The following is a 20,419-nucleotide window of genomic DNA, read 5'->3' on the forward strand; positions in this document are numbered from 1 at the left end:
ACTGTGGATTGTGGTTGTGACCATAGTTGATGCATTCGGGTGTCATGATAACCGGATGTGGAGAATGCTCATGATGGATAACTATTACTTACTTTGGATTACATGGTAACTATTTTCACCCGGATTTTTTTTTTTTTTTTTTTTGGTTTTTTTTTGAGGGAGACTTTGTTCACTTCACTTTTTTTGTCATATTTAACGATTTTATTTCGTATATTTTGTATGACACTTTCAACCATACAGTGCTTAAGACAATGAAAAGAGGGAGTTGGAGTGGTAGGACATCAAGACTGAAGAAAGGAAGCTGAAAGGAGGTAAAATAAGCAACTTAAAAGCAGGTGCAGCTAGGGGCCGAAGGGATTCCACAGACAACCATCAGTGAATCCAAGTGCACCTAGTGAGGTGCACTGACGGCACTGAAATAATATGCCAATCTAGGTTTTCAATTTGCTTTCAATGGAAACTTATCATTATGCACATAGTCAGAAAAAAGACAAGTACAATACCAGCTTTTGCAACAAAGGAGAGAGAGAGAGAGAGAGAGAGAGAGAGAGAGAGAGAGAGAGAGAGAGAGAGAGAGAGAGAGAGAGAGAGAGAGAGGAGAGGTCTCAAAATAATTGAATAAAAAACTTAAGATGGCAACTACCTTTACCTATTTCTAATAAGCATCTATAATAATTTTTTTTTTTTTTGCCAGGAAATGATGGATGATCAAACCAATGGCACCCTTCGCTGCAGAGTCAGATAACGGACTTTAGTCTGAATGCTCTGTATTTACTTTTAAGATTAAATAATGAAATAAGCAACCAGGCACGACCTTCCCTAGCTGGATAAGATACGAAGGAAATTAGCAACCATGTACCAGGACAACTTCTCAGCTTATAAAACAAAGGAGCCTCGCAGATTAAACACTTCTTTGTTCAGGACAACTTTGCACCCTTACAATACACACGCGCGCGCGCGCTCATATTTAGACAGCTTCCCTACCAATGGTATGTTATTTGAAAACTTATTACACAGTTTGTCTAAAGATGACTATGGCAGTTCTTTATCCCTCCTTTATGTCAAGTACACAAATGGTAGAAGTCAGAGACATAATAGGTATTTATGACCCCAGCTGGACCCCTTTTCAGAGAGCCTAGGTATCTCGAGTGTAATGAAAAGGACTAAGAGGCAAGGTTTCATAATGACTCTCATCAAATTGCTTATGACACTATGAGTTAACACAAAATACATTACCATTTAACTTCGCTTACATTTGCATTGTCATTTATCTTTACCATAAAAGCTTCACTAACTGTTTAGCATTAGGCTTTAATTAATTCCCCAAAAACCTTAAAAAAAAAAAAAAACATTCTTGGCGTGTTTCACTCACACTCGTTTTACATTATTCAAAATGAACACTACATACATTACACTGAACATGACATTTCATGATTTATGCCAATGAAATTGTAACACATATTCACACTAAAATTATATCAAAACCTGTTCACTGACATTACAGACTTCTACAACTCAAGATGCCCTTTAAGTTTTAAAGAATTAAACTAGTAATTCATACTGAATTCACATATTAACATAAATGATTTGAGGCACTTAAGCAACTTAAACAAGGTATGACAACAATTACTGATCATGACTTGTGGTCAAGATAAAACCTATTCTGACAAGAATGCTGGGAAAGAAAATGGGCAGAGCTACAACTTGTTTACCAGAGACACTATTAACATTTTGACAAGCACATTATATTTGAGTTCAATTAGGTTACTGCCCTCATTTTACCAGCAAAAGAGAGAACGAGGTCTGTTCAAGGGAAATTTACAAACAGCCTAAATATACAGTGGTTTCTCTAGTTAACAGACAGATTTATTTCATGTGCCCCTTGACCCTTTTACGATGAGGCATACAATGGCAAATGCTGATGCTACAAGAGAGAGGGGGCAGGGGGAAATTTCAGTCATATGAATGCTGACTAGTAGTGTGTTTTAATCCTTTTAAACATTTCCAGTTTGGGAGAGGGTAGGATCAAGGGAAAGGAATGGGAGATCTGAATTGGAAGTAAGCATCACATGGGGAAAGAGAACTTCTGTAATAAACAACTTAAAATTGAAGAGAAATCTCTCATTAGTTTTAACAATATTTATTCTTCAAAGTATGTACATGTACTCCTACAGAGAGAGAGAGAGAGAGAGAGAGAGAGAGAGAGAGAGAGAGAGAGAGAGAGAGAGAGAGAGGTTGTAAAGGAATTGAAAATATTTAAAAAAGCAAAAAAGCTTTCCAGAAATTAAAAAAAAAAAGTAGCGGAGCTTTCCTACAAGGAGCCAGCCATTAGAATTCAATCGGTTTAAGTTATAAACACTTCATAATGACAAAATCAAATACTGTATCTTTTCACTGCTGGACCTATTCGTGTATACGGTGTATTAACTTCCAACATTTATATCTCCTCTTCCCTAGCTGAAACTGATACACGCTTTATATGGAGGGTTCCTCATTTATTACACAATTTTTGCTCAAGTCTACCCCTTACTGCATAAATGTTCACAGAGCATTTACACAATCTTAAGATAGTATCTCTCACCTATTTTCAGGGCTTCTACTATTCCTCCCCAAATAATAACTAACAATAAACTAGCAACTTCATTCATATGCATTCCATATCTAAATTATTTTGGCACACAAAAAGATAATTTTATTCACCAATATTTCATGTCTTTATATTGATTAACCTATACAGTATACCATACCTTAAAATTTCATTCCACTAAATTTTCATACACTAAGTTTATAGCCTACACGTCCTTCATCTGTATTCTACAATCTTTAATTTTGTTAGCCTGCATTTCTGTAATACCTACATCACAGTCCCCAACTTCTCCCAACACTAAGTGAATTTGCCAAAATTTCCTCCTGAGGAACATAACATGAAAAGACAAAAATATGAGAGAGAGAGAGAGAGAGAGAGAGAGAGAGAGAGAGAGAGAGAGAGAGAGAGAGAGAGAGAGAGAGAGAGAGAGAGAGAGAGAGAGTACTTCATAATTCAAAATATTAGAAAAATTTATAGCATGACTTTATAAAAATACAAAAGGGAACTGATATAGATGTTATCCTTAAAAAAATGAAATACTAATTAGAAAATACTGAGCATATATCTTCAAAAAAATGGAGTATGCTACGTTAGTATCCTTGAATGAATTCACAATACAAAGGGAATCATATTATGTTGCTGTTTCTAGAATTCAAAATTCAAAAGGGATAGCAGCAATCCAAAATTCACTCGTAGTGGATATTGTTTCACATTCAGTTTTATAGATGAAATTACGAAAGAAAATCTGAGGGATACAAGAACTATATACCTTGAAGTCTAAATTACAGAAGTTCTCTTTTAAATGCCAAACATTTTTACAATAATGTTACCTACGCTAACATAAACCTCATTCTCATCAGTTTCCAAGCTTTTGGCTATGAACATTTAATCTACATAGCAATACCCTATGATTTATTTTCACGGTTCCTCATACATACACATTACCACAGTGAGTTTAAGGTACTTCTAATCCATAAGTAAAAACTGAATAGCTTCCAAAGGCATGTGAAGAAAAATTCACTTGCTCCGCGAGTCAAAATCTATTTCAGAGATTGAAAACCATGGATTATTCTCTGAGAAACAGAAGTGTTCCGAAAACTTGCAAACTAAGTACTAGAGGTATGAATATCTCTTTCAATGAAGGAGTGCCCCTAAAACAACTCCATAAAAGAAAGCCTTGGCTACCACTGTTAACCAAAGTTTGTCCTAAATAACTCAATAAATCCAGAAAAGTCATTAGCTTTCGCAAACCAAGAATTGCTCTGAATATATAATTAACAATGGAGTGCAACAAAAATCTTTAAGGAGAACTGTGAATTATTCCAAGATCCAAAGGATACTTTGACTACTGTAACTTCATAAACCAAGGAGTGCCGCAAATAATTCCATACACCAAAGAGTCCCACAGATCACTCCTCAAAGTAGTATAAATCAGGGCTTACCCAAATAATTCTATTAACCAAGAAGTGCACTGCACAACTCTGCAAATCAGAGAACGGGCCGAATAACTCCATAAATCAAGGGATGCCCAGACAATCCATATCTAAGGAGTGCCCTGAAACTCTTTAAAGCACAAAGTGCCCCACATAACCAGATGAAACAAAGAATGCCCTAAACAAGTCTAGGTAAATCATGTAGTGCCCTAAGGAAACCCATAAATCAAAGACTGCCCAGAAGGACTTTGTAAACTCCAAAAACCAAGAAGTCTCCTGAACAACTCTGGAAACCAAGAGTGCCATGAATGAATCCACAAACCAAGGAGTGTTTTTAACTCCATAAACCCAAGCATTCCAAGAAAAAAGAATCTGGAAACCTAGGAGTGTTATAAAATTTTCATGAACCAAGTTTTGATAGAAAAACTCGCCACTCCATAAACTAACGAGCGCCCCTGAAGCCCATAAAACCAAGGCATCCCCAAAAAAACTCCATAAGCCACAGAGTGGCCCGAAATACTTTGTAAAGTAATGAAACTCCTGAAAACCCTTGTAAACCGAAAGTTTTCCAAAATTCCAAGAACTATAAAAATACCTCTCCTGAAAACTTGCAAATTTCATGTAATTTACATTTTCCTCAGATATACAGATCTGCAAGCTTGAGCAAAAGCTTGTTCAGTTGTTGAAGCTTTGTAGCAAGGCAGTCAACTAATGGCAGGTGAGTGACTGGACAGGAGATAGGAGGGAAAGAATACGTCATCTTCCTCTCATCTGACCTTTCACCATCAAAACCCTTCAGGCAAGTTGATGTTCTGTCGAGCAGCTACAACAGATCCTAACGACTTGTAGGCGACACCCCTTAAGTGCAAGTACATGTACATTAAAAACCTGACCTCATTATCTGACACCGAGTAGATCGTCCTAAATTCTAATGATGGAACAATACCCTGATTTGTTACCTAGGTATGGAGCAGTCATCCTTGCCAGAAGACTCATGCACAAAACTTGATGACCTCCCCAAATAGAGTGAGACCGTATTTTTGGATGCTTCTTTCCTGTGGCTCATTTTCCTAATATACAATCGTTGGCTGTGAGTTCGTGTACTTGACAAAATAGCATCTTGTTGTATTCACCTCCTATAAAGCCACAAAGGAAAGATACTGGAAGTCTCGAATCTCACATCGGGAACTGATGGATTTTAAGTCTTCTCCACAAACGCAGGAATGAATGAGAACAAGAGAGAGATTTTGATGAATACTGATTTTCTCCACACTGTGAAAGTAACCACTTTTAGATCAGCAGTTTAGAAGGTCTAACTTTCTAACAAGTTCAGTGACAAAAGGGAACAGAGAAGGTGCAACCCAACCACTGATTATATTAAACAAGTATCACAAGTAATCCAGGTTGACAACGGCTGGACGCTCACCGAGAACATCAAGAAACGTGAACTAGGCTATAGTTGCTAAAAGTAGGTACTTAAAAAAAAATAGCATGCAAGAAACTACTGATTTTAAGTATGACGATTATCAAAGGGCTTCAGTTCACAAGGCGCACAAATTCTGATTTAAGACAAAGGGTACCGACCAATATGTATCCATATGATAGAAGAATTTAGTGAAAGCATAATCAAAACATTGCAGCATCAGCATAAAATGCTAAAGCTACGGCAAAGGAAGCTTGCACTATAAAAAACCAAAATATGCAAATATTACCAAGACGACTTTTCAAAGAATTACCATGAAGAAAACATCCTGTAAACAAATCATGACCTTACACCCCCTTAATTATGAATTTAGATCTTAGACACAGATATATATTAATAAATGTGACATGTAAAGAGCTAACTTAAAATCCAAACATGACTTTTGATAAGGTTACACTTTTGTTATCTTGTATTTCATCCCATCAAGTACTTTTTATGACCCTATTTCTTCAACATTGATGGTTTCCTATAGATTTCCTTGTCAGGAACACTTCAGTTTCACTGAATTTAAGACTTATTTTTTAAAACTACCACCTAAAATGACAGCTATTTTTTTTTTTTCAGATTTATGAACTGGCTTTCGCTACGACATATTACAAATACTGAGCAATAACTAAAGCCTTAAATTTACTTGTAATACAAAACCTATACACCTTGATTTGTCATCATAGTGGTGATTCCGAGAATGGCAGACTTAGACTTGCCAAAAATTCAAAGAATCCAACCAATAACAGAATATAATACAAGCTTACTCTATAGCTCATAAAATTGTTGTTTCTCACAGTTTTGGCCGAATTTCTGTGCAAACATTAACAGCAATACGCTGATGAGAATGAAATTTAATAAATGGGTCTTCAGTAAAAGGTATGACCCAAAATTACTAAACATGAAAAGTTGACCAACTTCGGTCAAGTGATAGTTTAAAGATACATCAAGTTGTGATTATAACGATTCAGTAAAAATATGCAAGGTTCTTGTTGAACATATCAAATGGAAAACTGATGGTAATGTTTATGAAAGTGATATGACAATATTCTGCATAGAAGAAATTATTCAATTAACACCACAAAAAAATTATAAGATTTTAAATACTGTACAACTAACAAAAAACTAATTAGGTAGTGTTATCTTAAAGAACTAACTTTATATCTGATTGATTAACCAACATCAAAGTACCGTAACTGAAACCTTACTATGAACACTTCATGAGAAATTTTAAAGCTAAGACTCATACTCTTAAAAACCTTAATGTAGATGAATTCCAAATATTGAAGCTACAGATTTTCATACCCCTGCATTGCAGGTTAGAAGTTTAAACATTCTTTTTCCATAATCCACATCTCCTTGAAAGCTACAGCTATACATTTGCTCCTTCAAGCTAGTGGCCAACTTTCAGCTGAAAGAAAAATTTATGATTTAAACACTTAATACTGTACTTTGTGATAGACACTGAAATTGAGTGAACACCAATAAAAGCACTTTAAATTTTTGGTAAAGATTTGTTTGCTGGAAAAAAAGTAACTTCTTCAAGTACTCTTTAAGCTGTTCAATATTAAGTCCATGGGGATACAGGCTTCAGTTACTTATTTATTTAGTTTTAAAAAATGAATCATCTCTTGCTGAAAATAAGACTGCTAAGATTCTCTACAACACAAGGAAGTTGTTGTTCAAAATATGTCCGCTTCCATCAGCTAATATAAAATACGGAATCCAATTGTGTAGGTAAGAAAAATTTTGCGCCTTTTATCACTAAACATGATTGTAATAAGGGCATGCTGTAGATATTACCGATGTGGCACGTTGCTGGAATATCCAGAGTACTGTAAATGAGATGCTGTGACGAACACTAAACCATCATATAATTATTTACTTAAAATCTTTGATTCTCATTAGAAAGCACGGCATTAATAAAATTCATAAGGACTTTTTTCTAAAATGAACCGTTATACTGCAATATATATGAGATTCTCAATGGCTGAATGAAACTTTTCAAGACTGATAGAAAATTATCTTTAGTAAATAAGAAAAGCTTCTCTTTCAAATGCAATTCTAAAAATATATATATTTTTTATTTAAATAGGAAAGTGCAAATTCGCTGAAAAAATTACTAATGAACACCATACAATATCTTACTAGGACAGTAAAATTTCTGCTTCTCTTATTGCTAAAAGACCCCGGAACTATATCCTGCATAAAACACCCTGGACTGAATTATCGATACTCTACATTCTCGACTTTTATCTTTCTTGCTATAACTATGAGGCATCACTATCCATGCATCGCTATCCATGCAAGAGAAATGGCAACTTATAATATTAGAATGGGGAGTCATAAGTACACCATCTCGTTTCATAAGGCCTCTGATATAGTAAGTAAGTAAGTATACCTTACCAGACCACTGAGCTGATTAACTCTCCTAGTTTTATTTTACGTGGCTAAGAACCAACTGGTTAAGCAACGGGATCTACAGCTTATTGTGGAATCTGATGAATTTCTATCACCAGAAATAAATTCTCTAACTCTTCATCAGTCTGATATAGTACTGTGTTTAGTATGAGAGAGAGAGAGAGAGAGAGAGAGAGAGAGAGAGAGAGAGAGAGAGAGAGAGAGAGAGAGAGCATATGATTTCTTTGAGGAAACACCAGATTTGTTATAGGGGAATGAACTGGGCAAATTTTCAGGAAATTCACCTATTTACAGTACAGAATTAATAATTACTGAAGAGGAGCTATGCTATGTGATATGATTTTTACAACTTTGGTGAAAAACGGGTTAATATGGGTGAAATTAAGACAATGTTGGACATATAACAAACGTTTACATATCACAACCTAGCCCCGACCCCTATTGTTATACACAGGTTTTACTGTACCCAACTATCCTGGATTACGAATACCAGAAATTACCATATTTTGAACAGAATTCTATGAATATTCAGCAACACTGCAGTTATTCAACAAGATAAAAAAAAGTTAACAATTCAAGAAGTATTGGGAAAGCAGTTTTTTGTTTAAATGGGACCTCTCTAATCATGTTATTCTTTCTTATCCTGTCCTATAAAAAATTACTTACTACAGGTAATGAGTTTCTATACCGAGACAGCATAAGTCAAAGTCAGTAACAACTCGAGTGATTTACTCTGACATTGCACATTTAAATTTATGATGGAAAATTACTTTTCCATCGTAAAGGTCAGACTACTGAGTGTGATTTGAATTATTCCAATCTTAGAAGGATTATTAGAGATATTATTATATAAAACACTACTCTATATTCCAGTTTCTAACGAGTTACCCATGAATACCAAATCATTATCCATTTTGTAATGTAAGTGGCATTTGAATTTTCATAAACTAATTTGAAAACAAAACCTCTTTAGCATAGCTTTATACTTATGAAAGGCAAGTCCAACAGTTGTTGTACTAGTTGCTCGATATAATGTTGCTTCTGTTCTTCCTCTCCCACTGACGTTCCTGTAATTCCATTTCCTCTGCTTATTCTTAGTTTTTAAATTTCCACCTCTGGCCATTGGTTTATATGAGCAGGTACCTAAAAATATGTGGAAGAAAAAATTCAGGTATTTATGTTACAGAAGTTCTAAAAACTGTTCACCAACAAATTCAACCAATCTGAGACATAAATATGAGAAGGCTTAAGCAATAGCCTGTTCTAACGCATAACATTTTATTTCCTTTACACAATGTGAAATACCTTAATGTACTAAACTTAGCATATAAACATTCTTTTTTCATGCTGAAATTACGTTCAAAATTATCTTTGAGGGCAACAATGTTAATGACCAGAGTTTAGGAGTAAACTAAGATTATAGCAAAGTATAGCAACTTTAAAATGTCTAATATTTGGAGGAAGAAGCTCAATGACCCCGAAATGAATATGAAAATGACATTTTTATGATAAAATACAGTTTTATATATACTTACCCAGTAATTACTTAGCTAACAATTTCTTGCCCCGGCAGCTTGAAAAAAAAATCCGTGGGTAATACTTCACTTAGTACAGGGGTCCCGCCGATAACGGGAATACCAAGAACTAATAGCAGGCAACCTCATTCTGTTTAAGCCTTATGTCCATAAGCGGGGAAGAAGGAGGGCTTCATCCGTAATTATTAGCTAAGTATACATACAATTATTTTATCATAAAAATGTCATTTTTATATAAGTAACATACCTAGTAGTTACTTAGCTGATTTCACACTGACAGGAGGTGGGATATATGGACATATTCTACTCCAGAACATTCAGTCATGTAATGAATAAATGGAAGTAGAGTCGCTATAATAGTATTGAGTACAATGCTTGTAGTTCTTTATCAGTTAAGAGAGCCTGCAGCAGAGAACTGCATCTGGTTGTTGCTCACCTTAACCTGTAGTGGCTTGGTGGTAAAGCCAAGGGTTGCCTCTATTTAAGTGGGAGTTTTGTAGTGAGGGAGTACTCCGATGGCTACCAAAGCACCAGTGAAAGTTATGTATCTAAGGAGCAAAACTTTAAAAGGTGCCCTTGCCCTGGGTGCTGTACTAATGTAAAAAACAACCAGATAGATTTTAGAGATTTAGATTTTTACTGACTGCAAAGAACATACAATATTTTGACAGTTATCAAAAATATACAGTATACATAAACTTATACAAAACTGTACCGATCTTATATAACTGCATACTCTGCAGTCAAAAGAAAACCCAAACATAAATTACTGATTCTATAATAAATAAACAAACAGAGCCCTTTATGCTGTTATCTACATATACAATTTCAAAACATTGTAAATATAATCACATACTTCCAGCGCATTTATCACTGTAATTCAGTCAAACTTGTAAAGGTTAGCATATGATATCTATTTCTTAAATGAGCTGCTAGATTACATTTTAGCATCACATGTTTTCGTTTTGCACTATCAATAGTACCACAATCGTCTTTCTGGTGGGGATTCTGCTCCATCTCCCAGACTCGACTTTAAGAGAATGAGACATCAAAGTCTGGTGAACGACTGTCGCAGTCATTATAATCTTCAACAAATATTCTATCTGCATACACTGGACGAACCGCAAGCGATGGATTTAACTGCGTTTTGTACGTTTCAAATTTTGTAGCTTCAATAGGTCTATTTCTAATGCTATTTCTAAGTTGGTCCAGTGGGTTGATATTCACATTAGCTTCATTGCATTTGATAAAACCGATAGCCTGGTGTATTGGCTTGATGACATAGTTGATACACTATACTAAAGGGCTTTCTGGATTAGGGTCCCTAAGCTTTGAGTTCAAGAAAGTGACCAGTTTTCTAATGATAACAAACTTTTAATGGGTATATCCTGATTCTACTAAACACAGTTCTATACTAGTATTGTGTCTAACCCCTAACAGACATCTTATAGCCTTGTTATATTGCTTAGTAAGTATTTTTGAATCTTTTGAAAGCCAAGTTTCACAACTATACAATAATGAGCTCATAACTGCCGCCTCAAAGACTTTCTTCTATAATAATATGGCATGTCGGTGTTTGCGGCACAAAAATAAGGCAAATTTATTTACAGTTGCTTCTCCCTGCGGCTTCGTGTTGTTTCACCACAGAGTCATTGCAGTGCGCTGTACAGTGAACCATGCCCCAAATACTTATATCTATCAGAGAATAAAATTTCATGATCTTTCACGTGGAATGGTCTGTCCTGTCCATCACCACCAATAACAAAGAATTTGGTCTTTTACTGTTAATGGCCATCCCATATTCGACACAGTACTCCAATACAACTTTTAGTTTCACTGCGCACATATCCCTTGAGGTAGCAATTAATACTGTATCGTCCATCAATAACAGTGCGTGCAGAGTAGATAAAAAATCCATCCTCACCTATCTCTTTTTCAACTTTTTAACCATTTGATCAACATATATCGTAAATAAAACAGCTTGAGGGTGAGCCTTGCCAGCACACCCACGGTTGCAGACACAATAGCACTGTTCAAAACATTCTTTGTACATGAATACATAGCCTTAATCGCATTCACCATATTCCTACCACAGCCAAGCTTTTTCAAGACATTTACCAACTTATCACGCGGTACTCTGTCATAGGCTTTACTAAAGTCTATAAACATGACATACAATGTAACTTTCTTGTACTTGGCATAATCACACAGCATCCTTAGAGTCATAATCTGCTCAATGCACCCATTGGCCTTTTTGAGAACCTGCTTGGCACTTGTCTATATTAGCCCACATAGTAAGTCTGTTTAAAAGAAGCATATCATATAATTTTGCCAATGTGTTCATCACACTAATACTCTATAGTTACCACAATCAAGTCTACCAGATTTATACAATACAGTTAACTTATTAAAACACCACAACAATGGGTATGAAAAAACCACATTGAAAACTGTTAACAAAAACATCAGCCATGTGGCTGGCAACACACTGTCACCTACAATGAAATAACACCAAAACCCATCCACTAAGAGTGGTGGGTGCTCCAGGTACTTTGTACTTCTTGGCTCCTAAAAACTCTATACCTCACTAGAAGGTGAAGAGATAGTGTGAGAAAATCCTATGCTTCCTTCCACAGTCTCATGCCAGTTACTGATAATTGCAAGGTACTGCCAAATATTTAACACTTTCCCGTAGGACAATTGTAGAATTGACATAAAGGACAAGTGGACCCTGAAAGTTAAAGAGGAAAAAACTTTTCTGGCTTCTTTAGCTTTCAATTAAAAAGAAGGGAAATGCTCCCCTAAACCTGAGAGTATCTCCCCTAAACCTGAGAGTATCTCAGAAAATAAAGTCCATAGTACTGTATCAAGGACCAGATGTTCTAAACAGGGACAAGACAAGACCTAGCCATAACACCTTAGGTTATGGATAGCCTCTGAACTACAGATTCTTTTCAGGTAATACCTGAACATCTCAGCTGGACAGAGGTGTCTCTATTCATCCTCAGATTTGGTGAGCACTGTTAGGTGCTCAGAGAACGAACTGCCACCAGGCTGTGGTTGGAGCCAGAAGTTTTAGTCAGAGGATGGCATGAGCTCTGGCCATCATACTATAGAAAAGAATGGCTTCAAATTTCCACTTCCTCCCAGGAAATGCTGGAATGCTCCAACTGTACAAGAAGCTCTCTATTCTTCCTCAAAGTTAGTGAGCTCCTGGGTGCTCAGAGAATGGCTGGCACCAGGCTGTAAGCAAGGCCAGTAAAGCTGGCTGCCATCTAACTACGAAACTTGTGTGAGCTGGAGGGCATTCCTAAGAGCTTTGGTTAGAGCTGGCACCTGGCTGTAACTGGCATCAGGAGAGGGGAAAGCCAGGAGAGGAAAAAACCCATACTAATGAGTGCTCCTGGGTATAATCCCTAGCTGTCAAGACTGTTTTCTCTACTGTTAAATTCTTGAGAGAGAGAGAGAGAGAGAGAGAGAGAGAGAGAGAGATCTAGGTCATGGAAGGGTCCTTGTTTCTCGGTAAAAAAAATCCCAGGATAAATGAGCAAACCTCGTTATTGAGTCAGACTTAGTTCGATCCCCTTTCCCATCTCTCAAATGTCTTTTGTAGCACATCTGAAAAAAAAGTATCTCCTTTATAAACACCCGGACAACCCAAAGACTGTCCACGTAAGAGCGTACCACCCTTGATGGTGTCTCTTGAAGTGAGATTGTTCAGGAAGGTACAAAAGGTGGAAGGATCCTAGGATAGTCCATCAATCCATCACAGCAAATCGATAACCATAATTGCAATTTAGAACGGGGATACAAGGGACATAGTAACATTTTGATGAGTCTGAAAAAATCCAGCCCTTCCTTGACCATATTGAACAGTGGAAGAGCTCTGAAGTCCAAGTTGGAACAATCTCGTAAAATGGTGTCTGTTGACCATGTTAGAAGGTTCCCTTAAGGTGGCAGACAGTCAAGGTCGGCCTGCCCCATAGATAGTAAATAACTTGACAGATCAGGGGAATCAAGGTCCACTCGGGAGTAAAGGTGGGTTTCTGACCATTCAGTTTCTCTGCCAGAAATTCCAGTTAGACTAGAGAAAACTTGATCAATCATTCATAGTAAAAACATCCTCTTCACTTGGGGGTGAGTGTTAGAGTAAAAACATAAGAACTGTGGTGATGTCTAAAGGAATACCTTAGCCTACCATCTCCTGGCGTTTTCCTGGTTCCCCAAGTTGGCACCCTCAACTAGAATGAGGAGTGAGTAGTAGTCTAAGACTAGACTCATGATGAGGGACCTCTTCTGAAAGACTAAAATTTGAAACTACCACTGTAGGTCCAGCTGAAAATTCAGGTCTTGGAAAAAAGACAGTGGAGCCTGGCTAAGAAAACCTGTCCCTCCTGGACCTGTGGGACAGATTGAAGTTCATGGCCAGAAAAGAAAACAGAAGAAAGCAGAGCATAGACTCGAGAGAAGGCTTGTGCCATAGTTGTAGAAGCCAAAACTCTCAAACTGGCAGACTCTGTCTCGTGAGACAAGTCTAAGATATCTTCCATAGTCTGTGTGTGGACATAAAAACGAAGCATCCTACATAACCAGGAACTCCATACAAGCACCCCAGGGAGTGGCTGACAGGACTGTGCAGTTTGGGGGCGAGTGTTAGAGTAAAAATGTAAGAACTGTGGTGATGTCTAAAGGAATACCTCAGTCTAGGCTCTTCTGGCATTTTCCTGGTTCCCCAAGTGGACTCCCACAACTAGAATGAGGAGTGAGAAGTAGTTTTAGACTAGATTCATGATGAGGGACCTCTTCTGAAAGACTAAAATTTGGACAACTACCACCGTAGGTCCAACTGAAAATTCAGGTCTTGAGAAAGAGACAGTGGAGCCCAGCTAAGAAACCCTGTCCCTGCTAGTCTTGTGGCTAGTCTTGTGGGACAGGCTGAAGTTCATGGCCAGAAAAGAAAACAGAAGAAAGCGGTGCATAGACTCAAGAGAAGGCTTGTGCCATAGTTGTTGAAGCCAAAACTCTCAAACTGGCAGACTCTATCTCATGAGAAAAGTCTGAGATATCTTCCATAGTCTGTTAGGAAAACGAAGTATCCTATCCTATATAACCAGGAACTCCATTCAAGCGCCCTGGGGAATGGATGACAGGACTGTGCAGTTCATTAAGAAAACCAAACAAACTTGTAGGACATTGTGCAGACCTGCTGATAACTAAGTGGACTAAATGCTGACCCTGTCGATACTTGACAGCCACAGACACACGGCCATCAGGGCAGGATCAACTTCCTATGCGATAATGCCCAGCATTAACTTGAAAACACCTTGTACAGACTTAAACCATATGCGGCACTGTACTTGGCCAAAGCATGCTTAAAGGAACTTACAAAATCCACAAGGTATACAAAAGCCTGGCCATAGGATAGAAAAGGGTCTTGAACCCAACCAGGAGTAACAACTTCTGTTGCAGTCATACACAATGCTCTAAAAAAAAAATCTTACAAAAACTTAACTAGGCATTCAGTGCTGGTAGCCTAGTATAGATAGAAAGAGCTAAGTGGTCTGGAGCAGGAGTTGGGAGCTCGGGATCAAATGTCCAAAAGCTGGTGCCTAGAGCTCTGAAGATAATCAGGGGCTTGGGAACAGATGCCGCTAGTGAAAGGGTTCATGGTGCTCCTTTCAGCCTGGAGCCAAAGAAAACTATCCCTAAAGGACAAAAGGACCGAGCATATATGCCTTCTGAAAGTAGTTGTGATTCTTTCATTATACAGCTGATGCTGGTAACACTTGCAAGTCCCCTGTCTTCTTAGCCCCTGCTCCTGATGTTAAGATAAAAGAGACCCTTGCTCCAAATCTTGACAAGAACTTAAACCAGGAGGACTAATTTCATCTAAGTATCAGAGGGAGTAACAAAAACATTTGTCTTGCTCCCTTAAAAAACCAAATTCAGGCTCCCACCTCCCTGTGGAGGTGATAGCTTTCTTCAAAAAGCTCATAATTTCATCCACCACAGTCCCTGTCTGCAAAGGCCAGTGCTTTGAGACACTAATTGATGTCACAGAAGGGAGCAATTTGGGTTGTCTGGAACTCTAGGCAAAGGATGAACAGGATAAAAAGAGAAGTCCACCTGAGAGTGTTGAATGGTACTCAATAAGAGGGGGTTAGATACTGTAGAGAGGGCACTGGATGATCAGAAACTAGTGTCTGCCACTTGAAAACATGAGCTAGGCTTTCAACTGGAAATTGTGCTTTAAAAAAAATAACTATGTTCTTAGAAGAGACAGGTGCCAAGCTAAAGAGAGGTTGGCATCAGCCACCAGTAAGCTGGCGCTAGACGCAAGAGGGCTGGTGTTGGGAGCTCTATATGAAGATGAGTTCTGGCACCAAATGGAGCTTGGGCTCTATAGGGCGCTCTGGGCGCTATAGGGCTTCTGAGGACAAGAAAGGTCAACTGGGTATTAAAATGATATTTTAATGATAAAATAAAGTTTGTTCATACTTACCTGGCAGATATATATATAGCTGTATTCTCCGAAGTCCGACAGAATTTCAAAACTCGCGGCACACGCAGTGGCCGGGCAGGTGGTTAGTACCCATTCCCACCGCTGGGAGGCGGGTATCAGGAACCATTCCCATTTTCTATTCAGATTTTCTAACGCCACTGACTCCTGAGGGGAGGAGGGAGGGCAATATGAATATATATATCTGCCAGGTAAGTATGAACAAACTTTATTTTATCATTAAAATATCATTTTGTTCATGAGACTTACCTGCCAGATATATATATAGCTGAATACCACCTTTGGAGGGGGTAGAGACAGCCAAGAATTAGGAAAAAACCAATTATTGGTAAAATTATTTTGGTTCCTTATCTGATAGCGTAGCTGACTGAGTGGTTACTGTCACTCTAGTCTGCTTCTGCTTTACTAGAGACCCCAGCGAGGTAGTGACCTATATAGCTGGCGACTTCTAGATGATCTGTCAACGGGGCGTGACCACAATGTGACTAGATCATAGACCATACAAAGAGGACAAAAGAGCATTACTAACCACCTAACCAACACCTAAAGCGTTAGTTTGCAAAGGATTGGGAAGACTGCCTCCAGTAGTCGACCCAACAACCATAAAAACACAATTAAAAGGGATAGGATCAGAGTTACCCCTGTCCCCAAGGTTGCTGAAGCAGCAATGTATGGTCCCAGCGAAAAGCAATTTTCGTATGCTACCTAAACATCTTGCCAAGAGTGTGAGGCAAACACCGAATTGACTTCGCCAAAATGTGGCACTAAAAATGTCACTGAGTACCATATTTTTCTTGAACGCCATGGAGGTAGCAACTGCCCTCACCTCGTGAGCGTTAACTCTCAACAACTTGAAGTTGGAGTCGTCACAACTAGAGTGTGCGTCCTTAATGACGTCCCTCATGAAGAATGCCAGTGCATTCTTCGACATAGGTTTAACTGGTTGCCTCACAGAACACCATAAAATATCCAAGGGACCACGAGTGTCCTGTGTTCTTTTAAGGTAGTACTTGAGAGCTCTAACTGGACATAGAACTCCCTCAGGTTCCTGTCCAATAAGGTCTGCTAAACCTTTAATTTCAAAGTGTCTAGGCCAAGGGTTAGAAGACCTATCATTCTTAGCCAAGAACTTAGGGCTTAAAGAATAGACAGCATTGTGTTCCTTGAAGCCCACATGACGGCCTCGAACTTCGCTCACTCTCTTCGCCGCCAGAGCCGCGAGGAATGCCGTTTTCGAGTAACATCCTTAAGAGATGCAGAGTGGAGAGGCTCAAAAGGACTAAACATCAAAAACTTGAGCATTACGTCCAAGTTCCAAGCAGGGGGAATTAGCTGAGGAACCTTGGACGTCTTGAAAGAGCTCGTAAGATCGTGGAGGTCCTTATTGTCAGACAAAGCTAATCCTCTGTGTCTGAATACAATCGAAAGCATGCTCCGATAACACTTGATAGTCGGAACTGCTATATCGAGTTTTTCTCTTAAGTAAAGGAGAAAATCCGCAACCTGGCTCACAGTGATAGAGGAAGAGGAAAAGCCCTTCTTTCTACACCAACCTTTGAAGGTTGCTCACTTCGCTAGATATATCCTTTAGATGAAGAACTTCTGGCTCTAGCGATGGCCCGTGCCACCTGGCCAGAAAAACCCCTTCGCTCTGACCAAGTTTCGATAGTCTGAAAGCAGTCAGGTTCAGAGCGGGGAGATTCAAAGATATCTCGTGAAGTGGGTTTGTATGAGCAGGTCTGCTCTCATAGGAAGGGTCCTCGGAACGTCTACCAACCAGAAGAGAAACTCCGAGAACCAGTGGTTCGAAGGCCAAAACGTGGGGATGAGAGTCATCCTCGTCCCTTGTGAGGCCGCGAACTTGCGTATGACTTCTCCCAGAATTTAGAACGGGGAAAAGGCGTAAACATCTATTCCCGTCCAATCCCAGGGAAGAGCAACTATCGCAACTGCCCCAGGGTCGAGTACAGATGAGCTTTATAGAGGGAGCCTCGCTGTTCTTGAGGTCGTGAAAAAATCCACAAGATGGCGACCCCAAAATTTCCAAAAATCTTGGCAAACCTCCTGATGAAGGGTCCATTCCTTCGGCAGGAGTTGATGGCGCCAACAGAGCAGGTCTGCTCGAACATTTTCGACCCCTGCAACAAAACTTGTGAGAATCGAAATGTTGCGAGCATAGGCTCAAAGAATAATCTCTCTTGCAAGGCTGAACAGGGAACAAGTAGTATTGTCCGAGTTTGCTAGAACTACACGATTGCAAACTTGGACCTCGAAGAATTGGCGAAGAGCTAAAAGATAGCCGCCAAATCTTTGAAGTCGATGTGCCAGGACACCTGTTCCTCTCTCCGGGTTCCTAACACTTCCTCTCCCTCTAGTGTTGCCCCCCAACCTGTTGACGACCCGTCGGAAAAACAACACTAGGTTGGGGTTCAGAAGCTTGAGGGAGATCCCTTTCTGCAATTTTGTTGGATCGAGCCACCACCACAGATCCTCTTTATATAAGGAAGAATTCTCAATTCCTCTTTCAAGTCTTCCTTGCTTTGCCAGTTCTCCAACAAAAAGAACTGAAGAGGCCTGAGATGCAGACTCCCCAGAAAACAAACTTCTCCAGCGAGGAAATGGTCCCCAGCAGACTCATTCCTTCCTTCACCTAGCATGTTTCCTTTTCCAAGAAGGCCGAGACTTTTTCGTACATAGAAGTTGCCGTTCTTGCGACGGAGATGCTATAAAAGCCGCTGAAAAGATCTGAATTCCCAGACACAATGGACAGTGAGGGGATCAGCTGCGACTTCTCCACAGACCAGAAGTCCCAGGGACTTCACGAGTTGCAGAGTCAACTGAAGGTCCTCCAGATACCTTCGCCGACGATGCGCTCGAATCAACCAGTCGTCCAAGTAGAGTGAGATCCTGGCGTGCGACAGATGCAACTGCATCGCAACGTTTTCATGAGACGTGTAAACACCCTCGGAGCAAAATGTGACGCCAACAGCATCTGGTGTTCCCAGACGGTCAACCATCCAAGTACTGACCAGACCCAACGTTGCTTAACCGCTGATCGGACGAGAAGCGGTGTTTTCAACGTGGTATGGCCGTTTGCAGAGTCCAAAGCAGAGAGCCCTGAACTGGTACGTCTAGTCCCCAAGACAACCTGAGATACTTCATCGAACGTGGATGAATTGGGGCGTGAAGATAAGTATCTTGGAGATCCAAAGATACCATCCAATCCCGGGATGAAGGGCTCCTAGTATTGACTGCGAGGTCTCCATCTTGAACTTTTCCTTCGGACCAAGTTGTTCGACCTGTTGACGTCCAAGACGGGTCTCCAGCCTACTGAAAGTTTTGGGACTAGAAACAATCTGTAGTAAAATCCCGGGGAACACCGAGTCCAAGACCTGTTCCACTGCTCTCCGCTCGAACATCTGTTCGAGCAGGTCAAACAATTTTCTGTTTGACAGGAAGGCAGTTGGGAAACAAAAAAACAAAGGAGGAGGAGACAGGAAGGGAATCAAGTAACCTCTCTCTAACAGTAGGAGGGACCAAACGTCTGCCCCTCACTCTTTCCAGGCTTGTGCAAAATGAAGCCTGGTTGCAAAGGGAGTCTGGAGATGAAAGGAGTCACTTGCTACCTCTCTTGGAAGTGACATTCCTTCGGGAAAAAACTCTCTCTCGTGGTGCGGGTCTCGTGTTGCTTCCCATGGAAGCCCCTTTGTTAGCAAATATTTAGCTTTCGTTTACTTTTTGTATCATTGAGATCGGTGCAATCGTTATGAAGGAGATGCAGTTTGAATGTCGATAACTTTAGTTTTGAGAAAAACGATATTTTTGCTTCTCTGTGTATTTATTTGCTTGCCGTTACACAGTTTGATGTTTTTATGACATAATGAAAAGCCAAAAATAGACCTGCAAAGTAATATAACTTCGCTAAATGAAGCTAAATGAAGCGAGTGTCAAAACACGGCTCAGGTTGGGCAGCGCGACACCTTACTTAGTCAAGCTCTGAGCTGCTACTGACTGACTGCCACTGACTGCCCTGCGGCATTCCTGTCTTTCGCTGATGCGTACTGTGTCCACAGGGTTGCCATAGATCGCATTAGATATTATTTCATAGCTAAAAGGAAATTACCACCGATATACTGACAATATCATTACATTATACGAAAAATGTAATTTGACTATGATAGGGTTACTGTTTTGTTTATAACTCCTAACTGTGGCGAACTTTTAAATAAAACTTTCTGAGAAGATAGTCAGGATATGTATGATGCCATATATAAAATATCCCAGAAAAATTGATTTCCGATTTTTTCGTCAAACGCTCCCCTTAAGACAAAGACAACTGCGAAGGTGGAGAGAGAGGAGCCGAAGGTTGAAAAGTCTCAGGAAACAGATCCTTAAGAAAAAAGCCAGAGTCTGATAATCAGAGGAAGAAGAAGACGAAAGAAGTTTCTCTTCATA

General features: G+C 39.2%; 1 long non-coding RNA gene and 1 pseudogene across 1 annotated transcript in view; both read right to left on the reverse strand.

Moving 5' to 3' along the window:
* Nucleotides 1-3,250: 3,250 nt before the first annotated feature.
* The window catches only part of LOC136837217 (uncharacterized), a 42,615-nt gene continuing 25,446 nt past the window's right edge, over nt 3,251-20,419 (reverse strand). Inside the window, exons 2-3 of the long non-coding RNA XR_010852633.1 lie at nt 8,896-9,052; nt 3,251-6,899 (exon numbers count right to left, since the gene is read on the reverse strand). This is a non-coding gene — a long non-coding RNA (uncharacterized lncRNA). The remainder of the gene's footprint in view (nt 6,900-8,895; nt 9,053-20,419) is intronic.
* On the reverse strand, nt 18,945-19,061 carry LOC136837324 (5S ribosomal RNA; annotated as a pseudogene).

This window comes from Macrobrachium rosenbergii, chromosome 58 (genome assembly GCF_040412425.1).
Source record: "Macrobrachium rosenbergii isolate ZJJX-2024 chromosome 58, ASM4041242v1, whole genome shotgun sequence".
Classification (NCBI taxonomy): Eukaryota; Metazoa; Arthropoda; class Malacostraca; order Decapoda; family Palaemonidae; genus Macrobrachium; species Macrobrachium rosenbergii.